The following is a 19564-nucleotide window of genomic DNA, read 5'->3' as shown; positions in this document are numbered from 1 at the left end:
AGGGTTAGTTGGCGAAAAAGGTATTAAAATTTTGGGGAGGCTGATATTGAAACGGTTACACTAGAGCAATTGGAATTGGAGTTTGAGCCCGATGATCTTGACTCCCGCTGGTCCTTGTCGTGCTGGTATGCTTGGAGGATGTATGGTTTATGAAATCATCCGGCATTGACGGTGTAGAGGTTGTGTTCAAATAAGCTATTCGTTCACGCTGCTTGTGCCGAAGGTAATCCCCAGGCTAGCATCCTTCTAACGACGAGACGGCTTAGTAATCTCTTTCTAAGGTCGTCTGGCCTGCCCTAGATGACTGCGTTTGGTTAAGTGGCCGAGTCATATATGCCCTTGGCACCCTCGGCGCGCTCTCATGCCAGGGGTCTGGGGTATCCCCAGCATCTTTAGCATTGGTCGCTTTGCTTTGGGCTTTCTTTTATTGTCCCTCTCCTTCTCTCTAGGCTGCTGCCTAGAAGAAGACGGTCTCTTACCCTTTATCTCCTTTTCGGGAGCTTGTTTAAAGCGAGCAAGAGCGAACCAGTAGTAACTAGATGATCGTCTGCCTCATGGAATGAAGCTGTCAAAGGGTCGCTACAATGAATTATTGTGACCATCTTCTCAACAATTCCATCCTCTCTGGGGCGAGGGCCGGCACCAGGTGTCTGACCATCCATTGCTATAACAGAAGAGTATCCCCACACACGACGCCAAAAGTTTTGGGTTTTTTTTGGAATCCCTCGGGATAATGGTCACGCTCTGACTGGCAGCGGGACTCGGACACCTGCAAAAGCATGAATCTCTAGTGATCAGAGATTCACCTCTGATAATCAAGTTAGTGACCAAAAACGGAATAAATGTAGAGAGAGAAAGTAGAGAGAAGTTGGAGCTTTTAGTGCTCTATTAAATGTTAGTCACAATAAACCCCTCCCTTCATTAATTATTGGGGTATTTATAGGGGTGGGGATTTGTGCCCTTTAGGGTAAGTGTCCTAGAACATAGGGCCATTGGTTCGCTGCGTAATCAGCGAAGGACATGTGTCCTCTAGGGGCACCGTTTTTGCGGCATTATAGTTTTTTTGGACCTCCTGATGTTAGGAGGACTCTATGACATGTGTCCTCAGGTTCTCTCTTACTCTTAGTACGTGTCATCTTCCTATTGTGACACGTGTTGCCCATTTATTTGGTCACATGTCATCATGGGATTTGACAACGTACTTGGGGTATTTTTTACCCTAAACAATTCCGATGCTAAGGGTATTTTGGTAATTGTTGATTAATTAACTTGTACCGTCTCGTCTTTTATGAATTTGACTTAATTGACTTGCTATGCTTGGCCTCGACTCTCCCAGATCGAATTACGACGTCCCTTTTTTTAGCAAGTAAAGATTTTATTACCAAAAGCAAGAAAGAGTTACAACTTACAAAGGTTAAGCTGCAACAATAAATAAACAACAAACATTACAATACCTACAAAAGCTCACCACAAACACCCACAAGTTGCAATCCCAAACAAGCAACCTTCTTGGAAGGGTTTCAAGGAACCTGGACTAGACAAGACACTAGAAAGAAAATTACACAAATAGCAGGTTCTTATCACTAGGATTACATCTACAAGCAACTAAAAATACAATATCTCTAATGACTGTTCTGGTAGATTTGCAATCACCAGTAAACATCATAGCATTCCTCTACAACTGAATGATGTAAACAGGTTTAACAAACAACATTGAAATAAATTTGTTTCTCACAATTGATTTCCAGCTGCATTTAGCAATCCATTGCTACTCTTCTGAAAATCGGAGACCACATTTAGAATATTCCTGCAGCTGCAGCATAGAAGTCCAAAATTTATTTGACTAAGGACTATCAAAATACAGATGCTCAATAGATTCATCACCACTAGAGCAAAGATAGCAAATAAGGTCACAGGAAATATGCCAAAAAAAACAACCTATCTTTTGTCACTAACCTGTTCATCAAAACTAACCAAGTAATGAAAAGGCTAATGGGAGAAGCTAGGTTATTACAATGATTCTTTTCAAAGGAACTCTAAGAACCTTAAGATTTGATAAAATTATAGTGTTTTTTAATACTCATTTTTCCATTGGAAGTCACAATAGACCAGCCACCAATATCATTGATCATATCCCTACAAGACATAATCTTTTTAAGCACCCAAGAGGAATTTTTGCTATTAACACCATATGGGTATTTAGGGTCATTAACGTTGTTGTCGAATGATCGCTTATTTATTGATTGAAACTTATATGATTTAGCATGCATCTTTGCGCTTTTCTTTCTCTTTTCATTTTCTTTTCCTTCTTTAAAAAGATATATTTTAGGTCGTTGAAACTAAAGTAGTCCTAATCAAACACAAAATTTATAAACCTAAACCTAAGCACCAAACTGAAATGATCCAAGGGAGAAGAAAAATACCATATTCAAAACTAACAATCAAGCAATCTCAAAATGATGAAAAAGGTTAACTAAAGATACTAAAACAATGATTAAACGAATTGGAAGCAATATAATTAAGATACTAACGGAATAGGCTAAGAAAGTATCCACTCAAGCACAACGGAGCATGAAATAAATTTCAAAGTGAACTAATTAAGCACATCATACTAATGGTTTTAATGCACAATTCGACTGCTTGTCGGGGCCAAGTGCTTTCTCAATTCATCAAAAGTCTACACTTTCGTCGTAAACTGTTAAAATTAAGTTAATAATCAAGAAAAACCACTTAATGGAAATTCCTAAGCTACGCTATCGTCACAACTTTGTTCAGTCCACGTAATTACAACTAATGGTTGGCAACCCAAAGACACCACTAGCAAGATATGAAAAATAAAGACTTGTAATCACAATCACAAAACTTTCAACACCAAAACATGCTTGAGATTCAACTATACAATCACCAATCCCCCTCGTAAAGGAGATTACTCATTAATCATGTTTAAAGAAATATCAATCATCAAATCAATAAGCATCAACATCATAAAAAGCAAACAAGAAGAATCAAACTAAACAAGTGTAATCAAATGCAAAAGTAAAGTGAAAGATTAAGGAATTGCTCATTAATCAAAGTTGATGATATGAATGGTGTCCTTTTAACAAGTGTATTATTCCGATAGAGGGTTCAGAATTATTAGAAAGCTAATTATTCAGTGAGGTCAAGTTATCGGAATGCCTAGTTGGAGGTTGCTTTTGATCGGTAATATTAATGTAGGAAATTTTACAAAAAAAACCACCTTATATAAACAATTTTTTTGCAAGAAACCACCTTATTAATTTTTTTTTGCAATGAAACACCTTAATCAAATTTTATTTTGCAAATCAATACCTTTATGTCGGAAAATGAGGTTTGACCCCATTTTCCTGCGTTAACTACCCCAATCTACCCACGAAACCACCTCTCTCCCTAGCCCCACCCACAAAACCACCTCCCTCCTAAGCCACACCCACAAAACCACCCTTTCATGGCGTTAACCACCATAAACAAACCCCCTTTTACGGTGTTGACCACTCTAAACACACCCCTTTAATGACGTTGACCACTCTAAACCCTCCTCTATAGCCCTAGCCACCCTTATCGCCTCCACTGGAAGTTTGTGGGTGCAAATGGCGTAGTCAACGCCGAAAAATAGGGTTGACTCTATTTTCTTGCATAAAGGAATGGTTTTGCAAAAAAAATTTGATTAAGGTGTGTCTTTGTAAACAAAAAATTTATAAGGTGGTTTATTGCAAAAAATTGCTTATAAAAGGTGGTTTTTTTGTAAAATTTCCAATAATGTATAATTAATATTACAGCTTAATCTTGACTGAACCCTTCGTGTCACACCTAAGCAACTAACGAACTGATACGATGAATTAATTCGAAAGAAATTAATGAGTCGCTCGAGTATTATGAACAAAGACGTCGGATTCCAAGCTTAGAGCGTCGTAACCGAATCTTAAAACGAGATCCATAATTTAGGAATTAGAGAAACGAGAAAATGCTTCAAGTAACAAGTAATAACCCTAGCCACGCGAAAGTCTAGGAAAGCGAGCCAAACAAAAGCACACCACGTGGCAGTGCACATGGTAGCACGTCACGTGGCTACGAAGTGGTAGCACGCTATGTGGCAGTGCACGTTATAGCTTCTAATGCGCCACATTGGTAGCGCAATGTGGCAGCGCGCCTCGTTTGAAGTTCCATGTGGCAGCGGGCCGCGGACCCGGGTGACGGGTCATGGATGCAAGTCGAAGGGTGGCGGACCAACCGAACCCATCTTGAGGCTCAAGATTGGGTGCCACATGGTTAGTTCACAATGGATGCGAGTTTCATTGGGAAGCAAGTGAGGAAGTGGTCCTCACCTAAACATGTTACAGTTGTTACTTAGTGATTCTTTGGTTTATTTATCTAGGAATTGAATTCAACATTCTTTCCATGTGGGATATTTTTAGACAAAGTCCCACATTAAAAGATGAGGGGAATTCACGAGGAAGCACTCCTTATAAATAGCCAAGGCATACCTTGGGATTGTTCACTTGATTAGGAACTCTATAAGGCATCTCCACTTGAGAAAAAACCTTTAAGTGCATATAATACTCAAGTAATGTTTTGGTTCGACTTGCTTAACTCTGATTAAGAGACCAATCGGGTCGAGTTACGAGTGGATACCGTGGGAGGTCTCCGCACTTGCAAGACTTGGCTTTTCAAGTATGAGCTCCGGGGTGTGAGTGAAGCACGCGACAATGGTAAGACCGTCTTTTCTCCGTTTCTTATTATTTATGCCATTTAGTGATATTAATTGTGAGCGGGTCTTAGGGTCGGGTTGTGTTATGCGTTGAGTTAGACTTATCGAAACCCAACAATGGTATCGGAGCCTTGCTCATTTATTTTTGTAACCAAAATTTTCAAGGTGTTTTAAATGGATTTAATTTCTAGTTTCTGTTGCTAATTAGATTAATAGCTTGATTTTATTTATTTTAATCTCATTTTATTTAGAATCTTGGCTCCAAAACCTTTTTTTTCGCCAAAGACTAGTGAATTTTTGGTATAATCGATATTTTGGAAACATTCTTACCCTTTTACAATTGTGAAAAAGCCAAATTTTTCTAAGAAATTCCTGTTTCAAGGGTTTTTTTCTTTTGGACAAAAAATTTTAAATCTTTTAAACCTTGAATCTTAATGGCATATTAATTGTAAATATGCATTAAGTTCTTTCCTATATGCTTATGCAATTTTAGACACTTTTTGAGCATAATTACTTGGTAGTAATTGGTGCTTAATAATTGGCTCAAATTTTCACATAATTGCAAATAAATTACTTAATGTATGTGTGAAAAATTTGTATCTTGATGCTCTTAAGTACTAAAGATTCAATCTTTAATTATTTGAAGTGATTGGAACTTTGTGTTACTAAATTCCATGTATGTTAATTGAATTTTTTTATTTTAATCATTATTGAAGTTGATTAGAATAATAAAGTTTCGATAGAATTTTCATTAATCTTCATATTTAAAGATATATTTTTTTAAGGATTCACAAGTTAAAGTAGGAATACTTATTTGAATAATTATGTTCATAATTCCAACTCCTTTTTAATTTTGTCAAATCTGATGATTGATTTATGTTGGTTTAATAGTGAAAGTAGCCCTTCATTTTGTTGCATCAAGTTGAACCAAATTTTATTTAAAGAATGGTTCTTTGAATTAATTTGGTTTGTGCCCTTAAATTGAATTTAATTATGTTTGACTTGTTTTATTTTCATTTTGCTCAAATGTTGATTCTAAAATAAATTTAGAATTAATTTTATGTCAAAGAAAAATCGGGATAAAAATGGAAGAGCACGAACACAAATCGAGACACAAAAGGCACGAAGCCTTAAACCAACTAGTTTGCTTATGCAACCCGCATGTGGCTACCGAGGCTGCTGGTTGGTGTGTCGGTATGCGAGTATGTGCGTGTGTGCGAGTAGTTGGTGCGTTGCTTGACACGTGAAGGCAAGGGCCTTACGGGGAGTTGCAGCTTGTGGTTGCCAGACAACACGAGCCCAGCAGCAAAGGATGTGCGGGCAGTAGCCATGCATAATGCCGAGACTTGGTGCCTACCAACACAAGCCTCGTGGCTTGGTGCTAGGTGCACGATCTTGATGGGGTTATGTGTTCTGAAAATTTTTGCCGATTTTAATTATTTTATTTATTTTTATTTAATTTAATTAAATTTTGGGAGGCTAGGCCTCGATTTTGAGTGGCACTTGCAATAATTTTTATTTGGCAAATAAATGGGTTTACCGGCTTAATAAATTGAATTAATTAAGTTGGATGCAGAATTTAGTGAGACCTTAAATTTTTTAATTGCGCCTAATCTTATAATCGGTTAAACAACTTTGACTACTTTTAATTAGGCAAGTTAATCGGATTAGCCACCTAAGTTAGTTACTAGTTTACGTGTGTTAATGCATTGTTATTTCTTTATCGTTGTACAATGCATGGGTCATTCACATATAGTGAATGGATGAATGAAATGTATTTTTCTGTCACTGGTTTTGTAAAAATGCAACTAGTGGGGCTCGATAAGGATAGAAAATATGGATTGCATTCCGTCATCTATTTTTGTAAATTTAAATACAGTATGTGAACCGTTGCGTATTTTTGTACCTTAATATTTAGATTAGTCCTAATTATAAATACTAGTAGTTGCATAATTTTGGTTATGTCATGAAGATGGAGGTTCTTGGAAGACAAAGCCATGAAGTTGCAAATCAAGACCCTTGAAGACTTGAAGACTCAAGGGGTCATGCAAGTTGCCAAAATGCATCATTTACTTATGTTTTCGATTTAAATATATGCTTATATAGATCAACGATATATTAGATGCATGTCTAGGATTTCGATTGTTGAGATGATTAATTAAGTTCATTTAAATCAACCAACATAGAAATCCTAGTTCCCTAAAATATTGAGTAAAACTTATCATTCCAAAACAATACTTACCGACCTAATAAGAATAGTGATTGGCTACGCCAAAGCGAGCTAAGGCAACACTATTATTCCTAGGAAAGTGAGGTATGTTGATGGGTTTGCCAAAGGATGACATCAAATATATATTGGTTTTCGTTAGACTCAACAATATTAGTGATGGAGTCCTAACATGTCGTGGAAAAAGGAGATAAAATGTTGAGTAAGAATTAGATGCGACGATTTATTTAACCAAGAGTGGTTTTGAGCTATTAGCAAAGAGTTGCTTACCTTAGAGTAATAAGTGTTAAGACAAGCCAAAGCATGCTTAATAACACATTGATTCTTTAGATCATGGAATAACAATATTCTCACCAAATGGGGACAATTTTAATGCGTGGATAAGACGCTTAATAAGATTGAAAATTTGCATGAATAATGCTTTTAAATTTCAAACTTATTATGTAATTTTCTTGATAAATGGTTATACTTTGCACTTATATTTGAAGAATTCCACATCAAACTATATTGTATATTCAAAATCAAGTAAAAAGACCAGTCTTGGATAAAGAAACACCAATTAAGTGAACAGTGTAATAAAATATTATCCCTAATCGAGGACATTTAAGTAATGGACTATTAATGATCACTTGAGATTGGTGTGTAGTTTGATTTATAGCATCGTTTCTTGTGCTACAAGGACATAATTGTCATAACTGATTTGCATGGGTTTTTATTTAGAACCATACTCAATCGACCTATGAGAATACTTTAAGAGATTTAAAAATCGGCATAAGCACACTTCTCATTATGCCTATCGGAACCTCTTTCCTCAACCATGAGTATTGTGAGTGTAAGGCGTGTACGTCCCGCGGGAGACAGATCCGTAATGCATTACTCAAACGGATTGGTCACCTGCAAAACAATGGACCCTCGAGGGGGGCGGTGGTCTGCCTTAGACGATCAAGTTAGCTAGTAACCGAAATAATGTATTTTTAGAGAGAGAGAAGGGAGAGTAATTCAAGGGGACATTTCCCTTGGAGCGAGAATTGTATCCCCTTAAACTGATGTAAATGCTAAGTATTTATAGAGTATTGGAACATGTTCTTTTTAGGTTATTTAACATAAGTAGATTGGCTTCCCAACGTTTTACGGTTTCTAGGGTTGTGGGAAATTTCCCTACTATCATTCAGTGACACATGTTATGCTCTAATTAGCTCATTAAGCGCTGAGCTTGCGGACACGTGTCGAGGTGACATTAGTCTAAAAATAGAGGGTATTTTTACCCCAAACATTAGCCCCTCGGAAGGGGTAATTTCTCTTTCAAGAGGAATTGCTCCTTTCGAAATCAAGGCTTTGCTTCTTCTTCAAAAGCTCTTTGGTCGGCATATGTTATTTTAATAAAAGAGAGATTTGATTAACTTGGAAAATGTGATACATTATAAGGTATAACATTTTCTAAGTTAATCAATCATAATAATGATTGCCGCTTGAACTAGACAGATGAAGACTTTCATTTCTTTTAGCCCTACTATGGTGGTCAAATGATCTTCGGGTGACATAGAATATTTTTGAGACGTTTAATATCCCATAAGGAAGGAGGCGAATGGACGCTTGGGGGCAGGAGGAGAATGGCCGCCGGGGCAGGAGGCAAATGGCCGCTTGATAGGACAGGAGGCAAATGGCTGCCTGGCAGGACAGAAGGCTAATAGCCGCCTGGGAGGCAGGAGGCAAATGGTCGCCTTGGGGCAGGAGGCAAATGGCCGGCTAATAGGACAGGAGGTAAATAGCCGCCTAACTGGACAAAAGGCAAATAGCCACCTAGGGCAGGAGGCAAATGGCTGTCTAATAGGATAGGAGGCAAATGGCCGCCTAGAGGGAGGAGGCAAATGGCCGCCTAAAATTTCACAGGGCAGGGGCAAATGACCGCCTGCCAAAACAGGAGGCAAATAGCCGCGTGACAGAAAAGAAGGAAAATAGCCTCCTGGGGAGCAGGAGGCAAATGGCCGCCTGAAATTTCACACGGTGGAAGACAAATGGCAGCCTGATAGGACAGGAGGCAAATTGCCGCCTGACTGAACAGAAGGCAAGTAGCCGCCTGAGGTTTAGGAGACAAATGGTTGCTTGATATTTCATAGGGCAGGGGGAAAATGGCCACTAAGAATTTCATAGGGAAGGAGACAAATGGTCGCCTGACAAGATAGAAGGAAAATAGCCGCTTGACAAAACAGAAAACAAATAGCCGCCTGGGGGGCAAGAGGCAAATGGAAGTATGATAGGAAAAGAGGCAAATGGTCCCTTGGGGGGCTGACAGGGTAAAGTTGTATCCCCTAATCAAAAATAATTCCTAAATCCTCTAACTAAAGTAGATAGGGAAGTAGGGTCGATCTCCACAGGGGAACAAGTCTTTTTACTCCTAATTAATTAATATAATCTAAATTATTTAAGTAACCAATATTTATATTCGAATAAGTAACTAAACTACTAAGATTGAGAATATAGAGAAAATAATATATGAAAGGATCTAGGGTATAGGTTCACCAATAAATAATACTCCAGGGTAAAACATAGTAATCAATCATTAACATTGCATAAATAACATGATTAACAGGCTCTCGCAATTTATTAATCACCATACATCTAACAGGCTTTCGCAATTTACTACATCTAAGTTCTTATTGAAAATAGCCTTTAATATCAAATTAACATTTGCTCGATTCATCAATTTAATATTGCTACACTTTTACAAGCCGCAATTGTAAAACGTTAAAACAATTCAATAAGAAATTATCATGCAACACCAATAATCAATAATAGTCAATCATCAATGCATCAATTAACCAGATTGTAAAGGGCTTTCGCTACGTATTACAATCACACAATTAATTTACCGGTATTAAATCTCATCTCTCGAATCTCGACTTAACCATTCATAAATCAATCTGCCTATTGAAACTAGACCTAAACATTAATTCTCATATGTCGAATCTCGAATCAATGTTGTCAAACTCATGCATAAAAGACAGGCCTAATCTAGTCACAGAGCATTAAATCAATCAATAGGAAATTATTCTAGCATTGATAATTAACTACAATAAATTACCCCTTCATATTATTTATGGATCCCCTTAAACCCTAGAAATAAAACCACTCACACATATTAAAAATTAAACTAATCAAAGCAATAAAATAAATCATGATAAAAGGAATAAATTAAATAACTAAGATTAAGAGAAGAGAAATCGTTACCAAACTAATCTGTATTAATGGAAAATAATCAAGAACAAAAGTTGAGAGAAAGGATTCTAAGAGAATAATTAAGAGAGTAAAAAAGAGAGTAAAAAGGGAAAAAGAGATACTAAAATCGTATTACGGAGGAGTATTTATACTCCATACAAAATCCTAAACTAAAACAAATTAAAACGACGTTAAGCGTCCACTAATAAATACACGCGCCCGATCGAGCGAGGCACCGCCCGATCGGGCGCGCCTTTTTGCTCCCTAATACTAATCTCGTGCCCGGCCGGGCACGTCACCGGGCGCCAGCCTAAGCTTCTCTCGCCCGGCCGGGCGCGCCTCCGGGCGCCAGCCTCTTTGGCCGGGCGGCTCATTTGGGCCACTATTTGGACTTCGATTGGGCTCCAATTCTTCGGGCCAATCTGGATTTCCTCTTCCGGTCTTGAATACTCGATCCAAATGCCCCGGTATCACCTATACCGAGCCCTTAATCACCGGTTCGATGGCTCTAACCGACCCTGGGCTATTGAATCTGGTCGTGCTTCTCCAATGCTCGTGATTGCTCCAAAATATCTCGGGAAAATACTCCAAAAGTGTAAATCCCTGCAAAAGTCAACCAAATCTACGAAAACACTAAAAAACACCAATTAGTAATAAAAGTGGCTCTAAAGAGCCAAAAACACTACTAATTATGACCAAGGGACGGGGGTAAAATACTATATAAAATAGACACATCAAACTCCCCCAAGCCAAACCTTTGCTTGTCCCTAAGTAAAGATCTCATCAATGAATCAAAAAATATGCTTCACCCCAAAAAGTAAAAATCAAGCACAAACGATCCAGGGTAAATCAAATAAACATGCTTCAGAGTCAACCAATCAAGTCCATCCAATTAACTTTCTTCCCTAACAATTGTCAAATAGAGCAAACCACAAGAGCATATAGAATTCAAGACTAGTTCTCACACACTCAACTCTCATTTTTGTGGTGAGTAAAAGATGTACTCGATCGCTCTCCATCCAACCCCTTTATGTTAACAATGCCCTCCCAACTCACACTCTCGTGTGTATTAAACAATGAACGCTCAATCCTACTAGTCGACTCGAAATATGCCAAATCATAACTTGCATTAATAAACAACACTTTCACATTCATACAATTCTATGCACAAAGGTCAAAAGGTCTTTAAAGCTTGTAATGTAAGGCTAGGGTAAAGGGTAGGATAAATTTGGGAATAAGTGAGAGAAAAGCTATGCTTAAAGGAGCCATATCCGAATAAAACCCATGATCAAAATAAATAGTGATCATAGATCTCCTACATAACCAACTCTAACATCAACCAAATAAACTCCAATCATAATAAATAAACCCAACTCTTACAATTTCACTCATAAGATATAATAATGAAGAAGTAGAGTGAATAAACAAACTTATTTTCCAAACTTGAATTTTTTTCATTGAGGCTCTTATTTTTTTCTTTTGATCAACCTCCAACTAGAACATTTGAACATTTTTTTTTTCTATTGAAGTTCACTTATTTTTTCACATTTATTTTTTTCTTGAACTTCTCTTTTTTTTTTCTTCATAATATCATGCTTTATTTTTTCAAGAAAATATAACTCTCAAACTCATCAAAAATAAACATTAATAACAACAAAACAACTTCTCAAATCCCACCCAAATTGTGCTAATAATAAGCACACTACAAACTCCCTCACCTCACTCACTAATAGCTCCCCCAAGCCAAGCTTGGGACTAATAAACAACAAAAGGTCAACGCAACAACATGGGTAGCAAAAGGGAACAAATGTTTCTACAATATCTAGAGGCTACCTAAAAGAACAAATGCCTTCGTTCTCCTCAATGTGCATAATAATGAATCATATAAATATTACTAATAGTTGGAAACCAATACTCAAATTCATTGACATGCCAGGAATTATGGAACTATCACACATTCCTTACAAAATCAACTAGTCAAGCACTATATTCACAAGTAGTTGGACAAAATTGACGCATGTTAAAGTTTCAAGGCAATCAAACATCAAATCATGATCAACTAATCCACAATGCCCATCATCAAATACCAAGAATCAAAACAATTTTCTCAAGTAAGGGCACAGGGAAGCATAATTTATAATACATTGGAACGTATTTTTGGATTTTTTTATTTTTCAATTTTTTTGTATTTTTATATATATAAGAAAGCAATAAAACTAACCTAGAAAGCAAGAAATCTAACCAAAAATAAAAGAAAAGAGAAAAAGAAATATACCAAACCAAAATCTCCCCCAAGCCATAATCAGACAATGTCCTCATTGGCTCGGGAACTAGCCCAGCATAGCTAGTCCTCATTATCCTCATCCATCGAGCCGAAACCTGCACCTCCACTTCCACCTGCACCACCTGCACCAGAAGAGCTACCACCAAAATAATCAGCGTGAAAACTCCCTCCCCCCGCCGGTCCCCCGAAAGGAATGTCCTGGCCGTACCCGAAGAAAGAAGAATAGTCAGTGTAAATACCACGGGCAGTGGGATCCCTATCCTATCCCTGGGGTGGAGGCTGAAACCAGTAAGGGTGAATAGCGTCGTCGGGAATGTTGCCCTGACGAGCATAATCATCGTACATAGGGTAGAGAGCTCTACCCTGGTTCCTCTCTAGGTACCCTAGCCTCTGGTCTATGGAGCCTACCATCATCCTAACGTCAGTATGTGAATGCTCGATACGTCCTAAGGCCTGACCTATACTCTGAAGATCCCAAACTGGGTCAGATTCAACATGAGGGATGGAGTGGGACATACGAGGTGGAGAGAAAGCCACCTCGGGCTGAGGCTAGGGTGGTGGAACTGGTGGTGGTGGTGCCTGCCTCCTAGCGTTGGCAACTAAAACATCATAAGTGTAAGAAGGTTGCCTTGGGGGAAAGGCGGTCAACTCTGGACTGGGTAGGGGAAAAATGGGCAAAGGTTGCTCGTTCCCAGTCCGAATACACCAAAATGGTGTCTGCTCGCTATCCGGTCTAACCCACCCCACATCCTCAAAATACCTAGCAGTAATGTAGGTATCTGGTCCACAGTTGGTCAGCTGGTGGGGTCCGTCTACTACAAAAACGGCCTTTTTCACCGCTATTCGAGTGATAAGGCCACCTAAACGGATAGGGGTTTTGGAAGTGGTGTTGGCTGTGGCATGCCTACTCAAATGGTGAACTATAAACCTACCTACGTTCAATTTCCCGTACCCGTACACATAGTGTCCTATGACAGCTAGTTCGTTAGATTGAGCGTTATGAGGCTCGGCCCTACCTAAAAAACACAAACCCGCAAATCTTTGCCAGATTTTTGGGACAGGGTGGTGAATAGGTTTGGTACTAGCATGTTGGGGGTCGGGGGTAGGTAAACCAGTCAAAGAATAATATAAGTCACCTATTTTATAGTCTGCATGCCACTGGTGAGATAATTCAGAATTTAATTCAAAAATTTTACAAAATTCTACAAAAGTTAAACTAATATTTCTATTATTTAACCTGAAAAATAAATTTGGCCCATTTCTACTACTAACAACATGAAAAGTGGACAGGAATTCACAAGTAAGTTCTCGGTATGTAGGATAGTGCATGTCAACAAATTTCTCATGCCAATGTCATTAAAAAATCGTTTAACAAAATCATACAGACCAAATGATTCTAGGGTAGGGCGGTGTAACCACCGAGAAGGAATTACCTCACGACCGACCAAATGCTCCAGCCATTCCTTTTGTTCCCGGCTCACAATCCGGATCGTCGGCCAGTACGGGAGTTGCAAGTCCGAGTCGTATTCCTCCCTCGAATTGGAGCTCCTACCAAAAATGGACCTAGCTCTCTTTGAAGCCATGTTCAAGAAATGGGTTTGAAAATTTATTGAATTAAAACTGAAAATTTTTTATATGAAAGTGAAGACGATGAAGAGAGGATCACAAATATGTAAAGAGTTTTTAAATTGGGTAAGAAATGGAGGAGGAATATTAGAGAGAAGGTAGAGAGAATTTGAGTTTTAGAGAGAGAAAGTTATGAAAATAAGAAGAAATGAAGGAAGAAAGAAGGAAGAGAGGAAGAAAATGACGCGGACGCCACTCGCGCCCGGTCGGGCGATCTGGGGTATTTTGCATGCTGGTTCTCGCGCCCGGTCGGGCGGATTTCGCCTGGTCGGGCGATCTAAATTACCCAAAAATCGTATACTTTCGCGCCCGTTCGTGCGCCATTTGCCCGGTCGGGCGATCTAATGACTCGATTTCTTCCAACTCTCGCGCCCGGTCGGGCGCCCTTCGCCCGATCGGGCGATCTGTAACTCAAAAATTACGCCGTTCTCGTGCCCGACTGGGCGAGGCTTGCCTGATCGGGCGGAAAATTAAGTCCGTAAACGACAAATTTCGCGCCCGGTCAGGCGAAATTACTTATTTTCAGACCCTTGCTCTCGCGACCGATCGGGCGGGCTTTGCCCGGTCGGGCCCGAGACTAAATCGGCGAAATATTGTTTTTCCTCTTTTCTCCAAAATTTGGCTAACTCTTTTCCTTCAAACCTGTACAAACACTCATAAAACTCATTAAATTTCCTCATCTCTCCTCTCATAAGAAAAAGAAAAGAAAAACTAGACTAAAAAGCAATAAAAATACGGGTTGCCTCCCGCAAAACGCTGGTTTATCTAGGTCCCGCACGACCTTCTTACCAAGTACAATATCTAGGACCCTTGGCCTAACGCTTGATTGGGTGGTTTCTCACCCAGTCTAGCGGTGTTTAGGCTGCGATGCGGCTTCCTGACATACCCTTTGGGACGCTAAATCTCCGTATCTGGTGGATCCTCCTTGACTTGGACTGGGGGATCTCCAATGCTCCGCACTAAAAACCCTTCTTCGATCGAATGTTGCTTCAAATTGTCATTGCGTTCAACACTTGCAACTCGATCTGGCGGAACACTTACCGTAGGCTCGATTCGCACAACTTGCTTGATCGATTTTACCTTTTCATCCTCAAAACCAAGACCAACATTGTAGAGTGCTCTTTCTATTGCATCGACTTCCTTCTGCCATTCGTCTATCTCATCTGAAAAGGATGCAACACAAGATACCGCCTCCAAGGGATTTTTTTCAAGAGATTGGGGCTTGTTAGATTAATTTACAACCACATTAACACTGAAACATTTCTCCTCAGTCATGGAGCTTTTAGGGGTATTATTCAGATTAAAAATAACTTTATCATCCCCTACTGATAATGTTAACTTACCACTTCTTACATCTATGACTGCTCCTGCAGTTTAAGGAATGGTCTACCCAAAATAATTGGGGTTTGCATATCCTCAGCCATATCAAGAACAACAAAATCTACAGGTATATAAAATTTACCTACTCTAACGGGGACATCCTCTAAAACACCTAAGGGGTATTTGAAAGAACGGTCGGCCATTTGTAGAGTTATATTGGTAGCTTTTAATTTACCCATATTCAACTTAGAACACACAGATAATGGCATGACGCTAACACTAGCACCCAAATCACATAATGCATTATCAATCAAGAGATCGCCAATATGACAAGGGATAGAAAAACTACCCGGATATTTTAATTTAGGTGGAGACTTATTTTGAAGTACGGCACTACACTCTGTAGTGAAAGCTATTGTCTCTACCTCACTAATAGACCTTTTTCTCGTCAATATTTCTTTCATAAATTTTGCATACGAGGGGATTTGTGTGATCAATTCAGTAAAGGGAACTGTTACCTTCAAATCTTTTACCACCTCCAGGAACTTACCAAACTGCTTATCCAAGTTTGTCTTCAATTAACGATTGGGGAAAGGAAGTTTGATAATTGGCTTTGGAGAATTATTATTCTTGTCTGGAGTAGCCACCTTCTCTGGAGTTATACCCTGCAATGTAGAATTAGATATGTTAGTATTATCCTTTAGCCCTGCAGGGCTATCAACTACATTGTTTTGTTTAACGGAATTAAGATTAGCATTATTTAATAAAACAGGTTCATCAACTCTGGGCATAGAGGGCCCTTCATAGTTTGAACCGCTCCTTAGAGTAATTGCAAATGCTTGATCCATAGGCCTAGTAGGCTGTGCCGGCAGAGCTCCCTGTTGGCGGGCTTGTAGAGTAGCGGAGAGTTGCGCAATTTGATTGTCTACAATTTTATTATCCGCTAGAATTTGATCAATTGTCGCATCTCTGCTCTCCATGTACTTTTGCATATTGGCCAACATTGCTCTAATTTCCACCATGGAAGGGTCAGAAGATGAGGAGGGTTGTTGTGGTTGGTTCTTCTGGCTAGCATTGGGATGATAATATTTCTGCTGCTGTTGCTGTGGTGCCTGTGGTTCTTGTGGTGGTGGATTTTGAACATTAGTGCTCCGGTAGGAAAGGTATGGATGATTCCGATACCCAGGATTGTAAGTGTTGGAGTATGGGTTATTCTGCCTTTAAGCTTGGAAGGCATTAACTTGCTCCATGGAACTCCTGCAATCCTGCTCCCAATGACCTACAATACCACAATTTTCACAGAAAGCCTCATTAGAATTATTATTAATCGCAGAAACATTAGCTACATTAGTAGTGCCCAGATTATCTAATTTTTGGCAAATAGAGGTTAGTTGGGCCTGCAAAAAGGATACAGAGTCGACACTATGCTTCCCCTTGTTAGCAAATCCTCTAGGGTTCCCATATTGGGAATTGTGTATCGCCATGTCTTCAATAACCTGACCTGCATCATCAACATCAAGATTCATAAATCTCCCACTAGCTGCAGAGTCTAAAATTATTCGAGAAGAATTTCCAAGGCCATTATAAAAGGCTTGGATTAACTGTCATTGTGCTAAATTATGGTGAGGGCAATCTCTTTGTAAATCTTTGAACCTCTCCCAAGCCTCATATAAAGATTCATCGGCTTCTTGGGCAAAATTCTAGATCGCACTCCGTAGTACGGCTGTTCTCTCTGCAGGGTAATACTTGTTATAGAAATTCAAAACAAGAGTTTCCCAGTCAGTTATACCAAGTGTAATTCTATTTAAGCCATTAAACCATAATTTAGCTTTTCCAGTTAAAGAGAAGGGAAAAAGAATCTCCCTAATTTGGTCTTGAGTGACCCCGGCTTGCCTGATGGTGTTGCAATATTGACAATTGTCGGTAATGTGAAGATTCGGGTCTTCACCCTTGGCTCCACTGAATTGCTTCCTCTCTATCATCGTTATAAATTGAGGTTTAATTTCAAATTGAACCCCATCAAGAGCCGGAGTAGGGGTGAGATGTGGAAAATCCGTAAGCTTTGGTTGTGAATAATCACTAAGCTTCTTTAGAGCCGTCATCTCTGATTCTGCGTCTGATGATGCCTTTAAATCGCTAGAACCAGTTGGAGGATCGCTGTGATTATTGTTATTATCACCAGAATCCGCCGGGATTTGCTTGTAGAGGTTTTTCTGTCTATGGAAGGAACATTCGATCTCAGGATCGAATGGGATGTAGCCTAATCTGGAACACCTGGGCATAAACAAAAAAAACTAGAAGCAAATATGAGATTTGTCTCAGAGAACTAACGCTCCCTGAGACGAAAAGGGAAATAATCTAGACTACAAAAACAATAAGAAATAAAAATAAAACCGTTTCCCCGGCAAAGGCGCCAAATTTTGACAGGGTAAAGTCGTATCCCCTAATAAAAAATAATTCCTAAATCCTCTAACTAAAGTAGATAGGGAAGTAGGGTCGATCTCCACAGGGGAACAAGTCTTTTTACTCCTAATTAATTAATATAATCTAAACTATCTAAGTAACCAATATTTATATTCGAATAAGTAACTAAACTACTAAGATTGAGAATAGAGAGAAAATAATATATGAAAGGATCTAGGGTATAGGTTCACCAATAAATAATACTCCAGGGTAAAACATAGTAATCAATCATTAACATTGCATAAATAACATGATTAACTGGCTCTCGCAATTTATTAATCACCATACATCTAACAGGCTTTCGCAATTTACTAGATCTAAGTTCTTATTAAAAATAGCCTTTAATATCAAATTAACATCTGCTCGATTCATCAATTTAATATTGCTACACTTTTACAAGCCGCAATTGTAAAACGTTAAAACAATTCAATAAGAAATTATCATGCAACACCAATAATCAATAATAGTCAATCATCAATGCATCAATTAACCAGATTGTAAAGGGCTTTCGCTACGTATTACAATCACACAATTAATTTACCGGTATTAAATCTCATCTCTCAAATCTCGACTTAACCATTCATAAATCAATCTGCCTATTGAAACTAGACCTAAACATTAATTCTCATATGTCGAATCTCGAATCAATGTTGTCAAACTCATGCATAAAAGACATGCCTAATCTAGTCACAGAGCATTAAATCAATTAATAGGAAATTAATCTAGCATTGATAATTAACAACAATAAATTACCCCTTCATATTATTTATGGATCCCCTTAAACCCTAGAAATAAAACTACTCACACATATTAAAAACTAAACTAATCAAAGCAATAAAATAAATCATGATAAAAGGAATAAAGTAAATAACTAAGATTAAGAGAAGAGAAATCGTTACCAAACTAATCTGTATTAATGGAAAATAATCAAGAACAAAAGTTGAGAGAAAGGATTCTAAGAGAGTAAAAAAGAGAGTAAAAAGGGAAAAAGAGATACTAAAATCGTATTACGGAGGAGTATTTATACTCCGTACAAAATCCTAAACTAAAACAATTTAAAACGACGTTAAGCGTCCACTAATAAATACACGCGCCCGATCGAGCGAGGCACCGCCTGATCAGGCGCGCCTTTTTGCTCCCTAATACTAATCTCGCGCCCGGCCGGGCGCGTCACCGGGCGCCAGCCTAAGCTTCTCCCGCCCAGCCGGGCGCGCCTTTAGGCGCAAGCCTCTTTGGCCGGGCGGCTCAGTTGGGCCACTTTTTGGACTTCGATTGAGCTCCATTTTTTCGGGCCTATCTGGGTTTCCTCTTCCGGTCTTGAATACTCGGTCCAAATGCCCCGGTATCACCTATACCGAGCCCTTAATCACCGGTTCGATGGCTCTAACCGGCCCTGGGCTATTGAATTTGGTCGTGCTTCTCCAATGCTCGTCATTGCTCCAAAATATCTCGGAAAAATACTCCAAAAGTGTAAATCCCTGCAAAAGTCAACCAAATCTACGAAAACACTAGAAAACACCAATTAGTAATAAAAGTGGCTCTAAAGAGCCAAAAACACTACTAATTATGACCAAGGGACGGGGGTAAAATACTATATAAAATAGACACATCAGAGGTAGGAGGAAAATGGGGGCATGACATTTCACAAGATAGGGGGCAAATGGCTGCCTGGCAAAACAGGAGGCAAATAGCCGCCAGACAG

The 19564-nt window shown here is 38.9% G+C and overlaps 1 non-coding gene across 1 annotated transcript; it reads left to right on the top strand.

Annotated features, from left to right (window-relative positions):
- Positions 1 to 17013: 17013 nt before the first annotated feature.
- On the top strand, positions 17014 to 17120 carry LOC145560915 (small nucleolar RNA R71). The gene has a single exon (XR_014093508.1). It is a non-coding gene; the product is annotated as a small nucleolar RNA R71 (small nucleolar RNA).
- The last annotated feature ends 2444 nt before the right edge of the window (positions 17121 to 19564 follow it).

The sequence above is a fragment of the Chenopodium album genome, chromosome 9, assembly GCF_948465745.1.
Source record: "Chenopodium album chromosome 9, dcCheAlbu1.1, whole genome shotgun sequence".
NCBI lineage: Eukaryota > Viridiplantae > Streptophyta > Magnoliopsida > Caryophyllales > Amaranthaceae > Chenopodium > Chenopodium album.
This window is presented reverse-complemented; position numbering and strand designations above follow the sequence as displayed.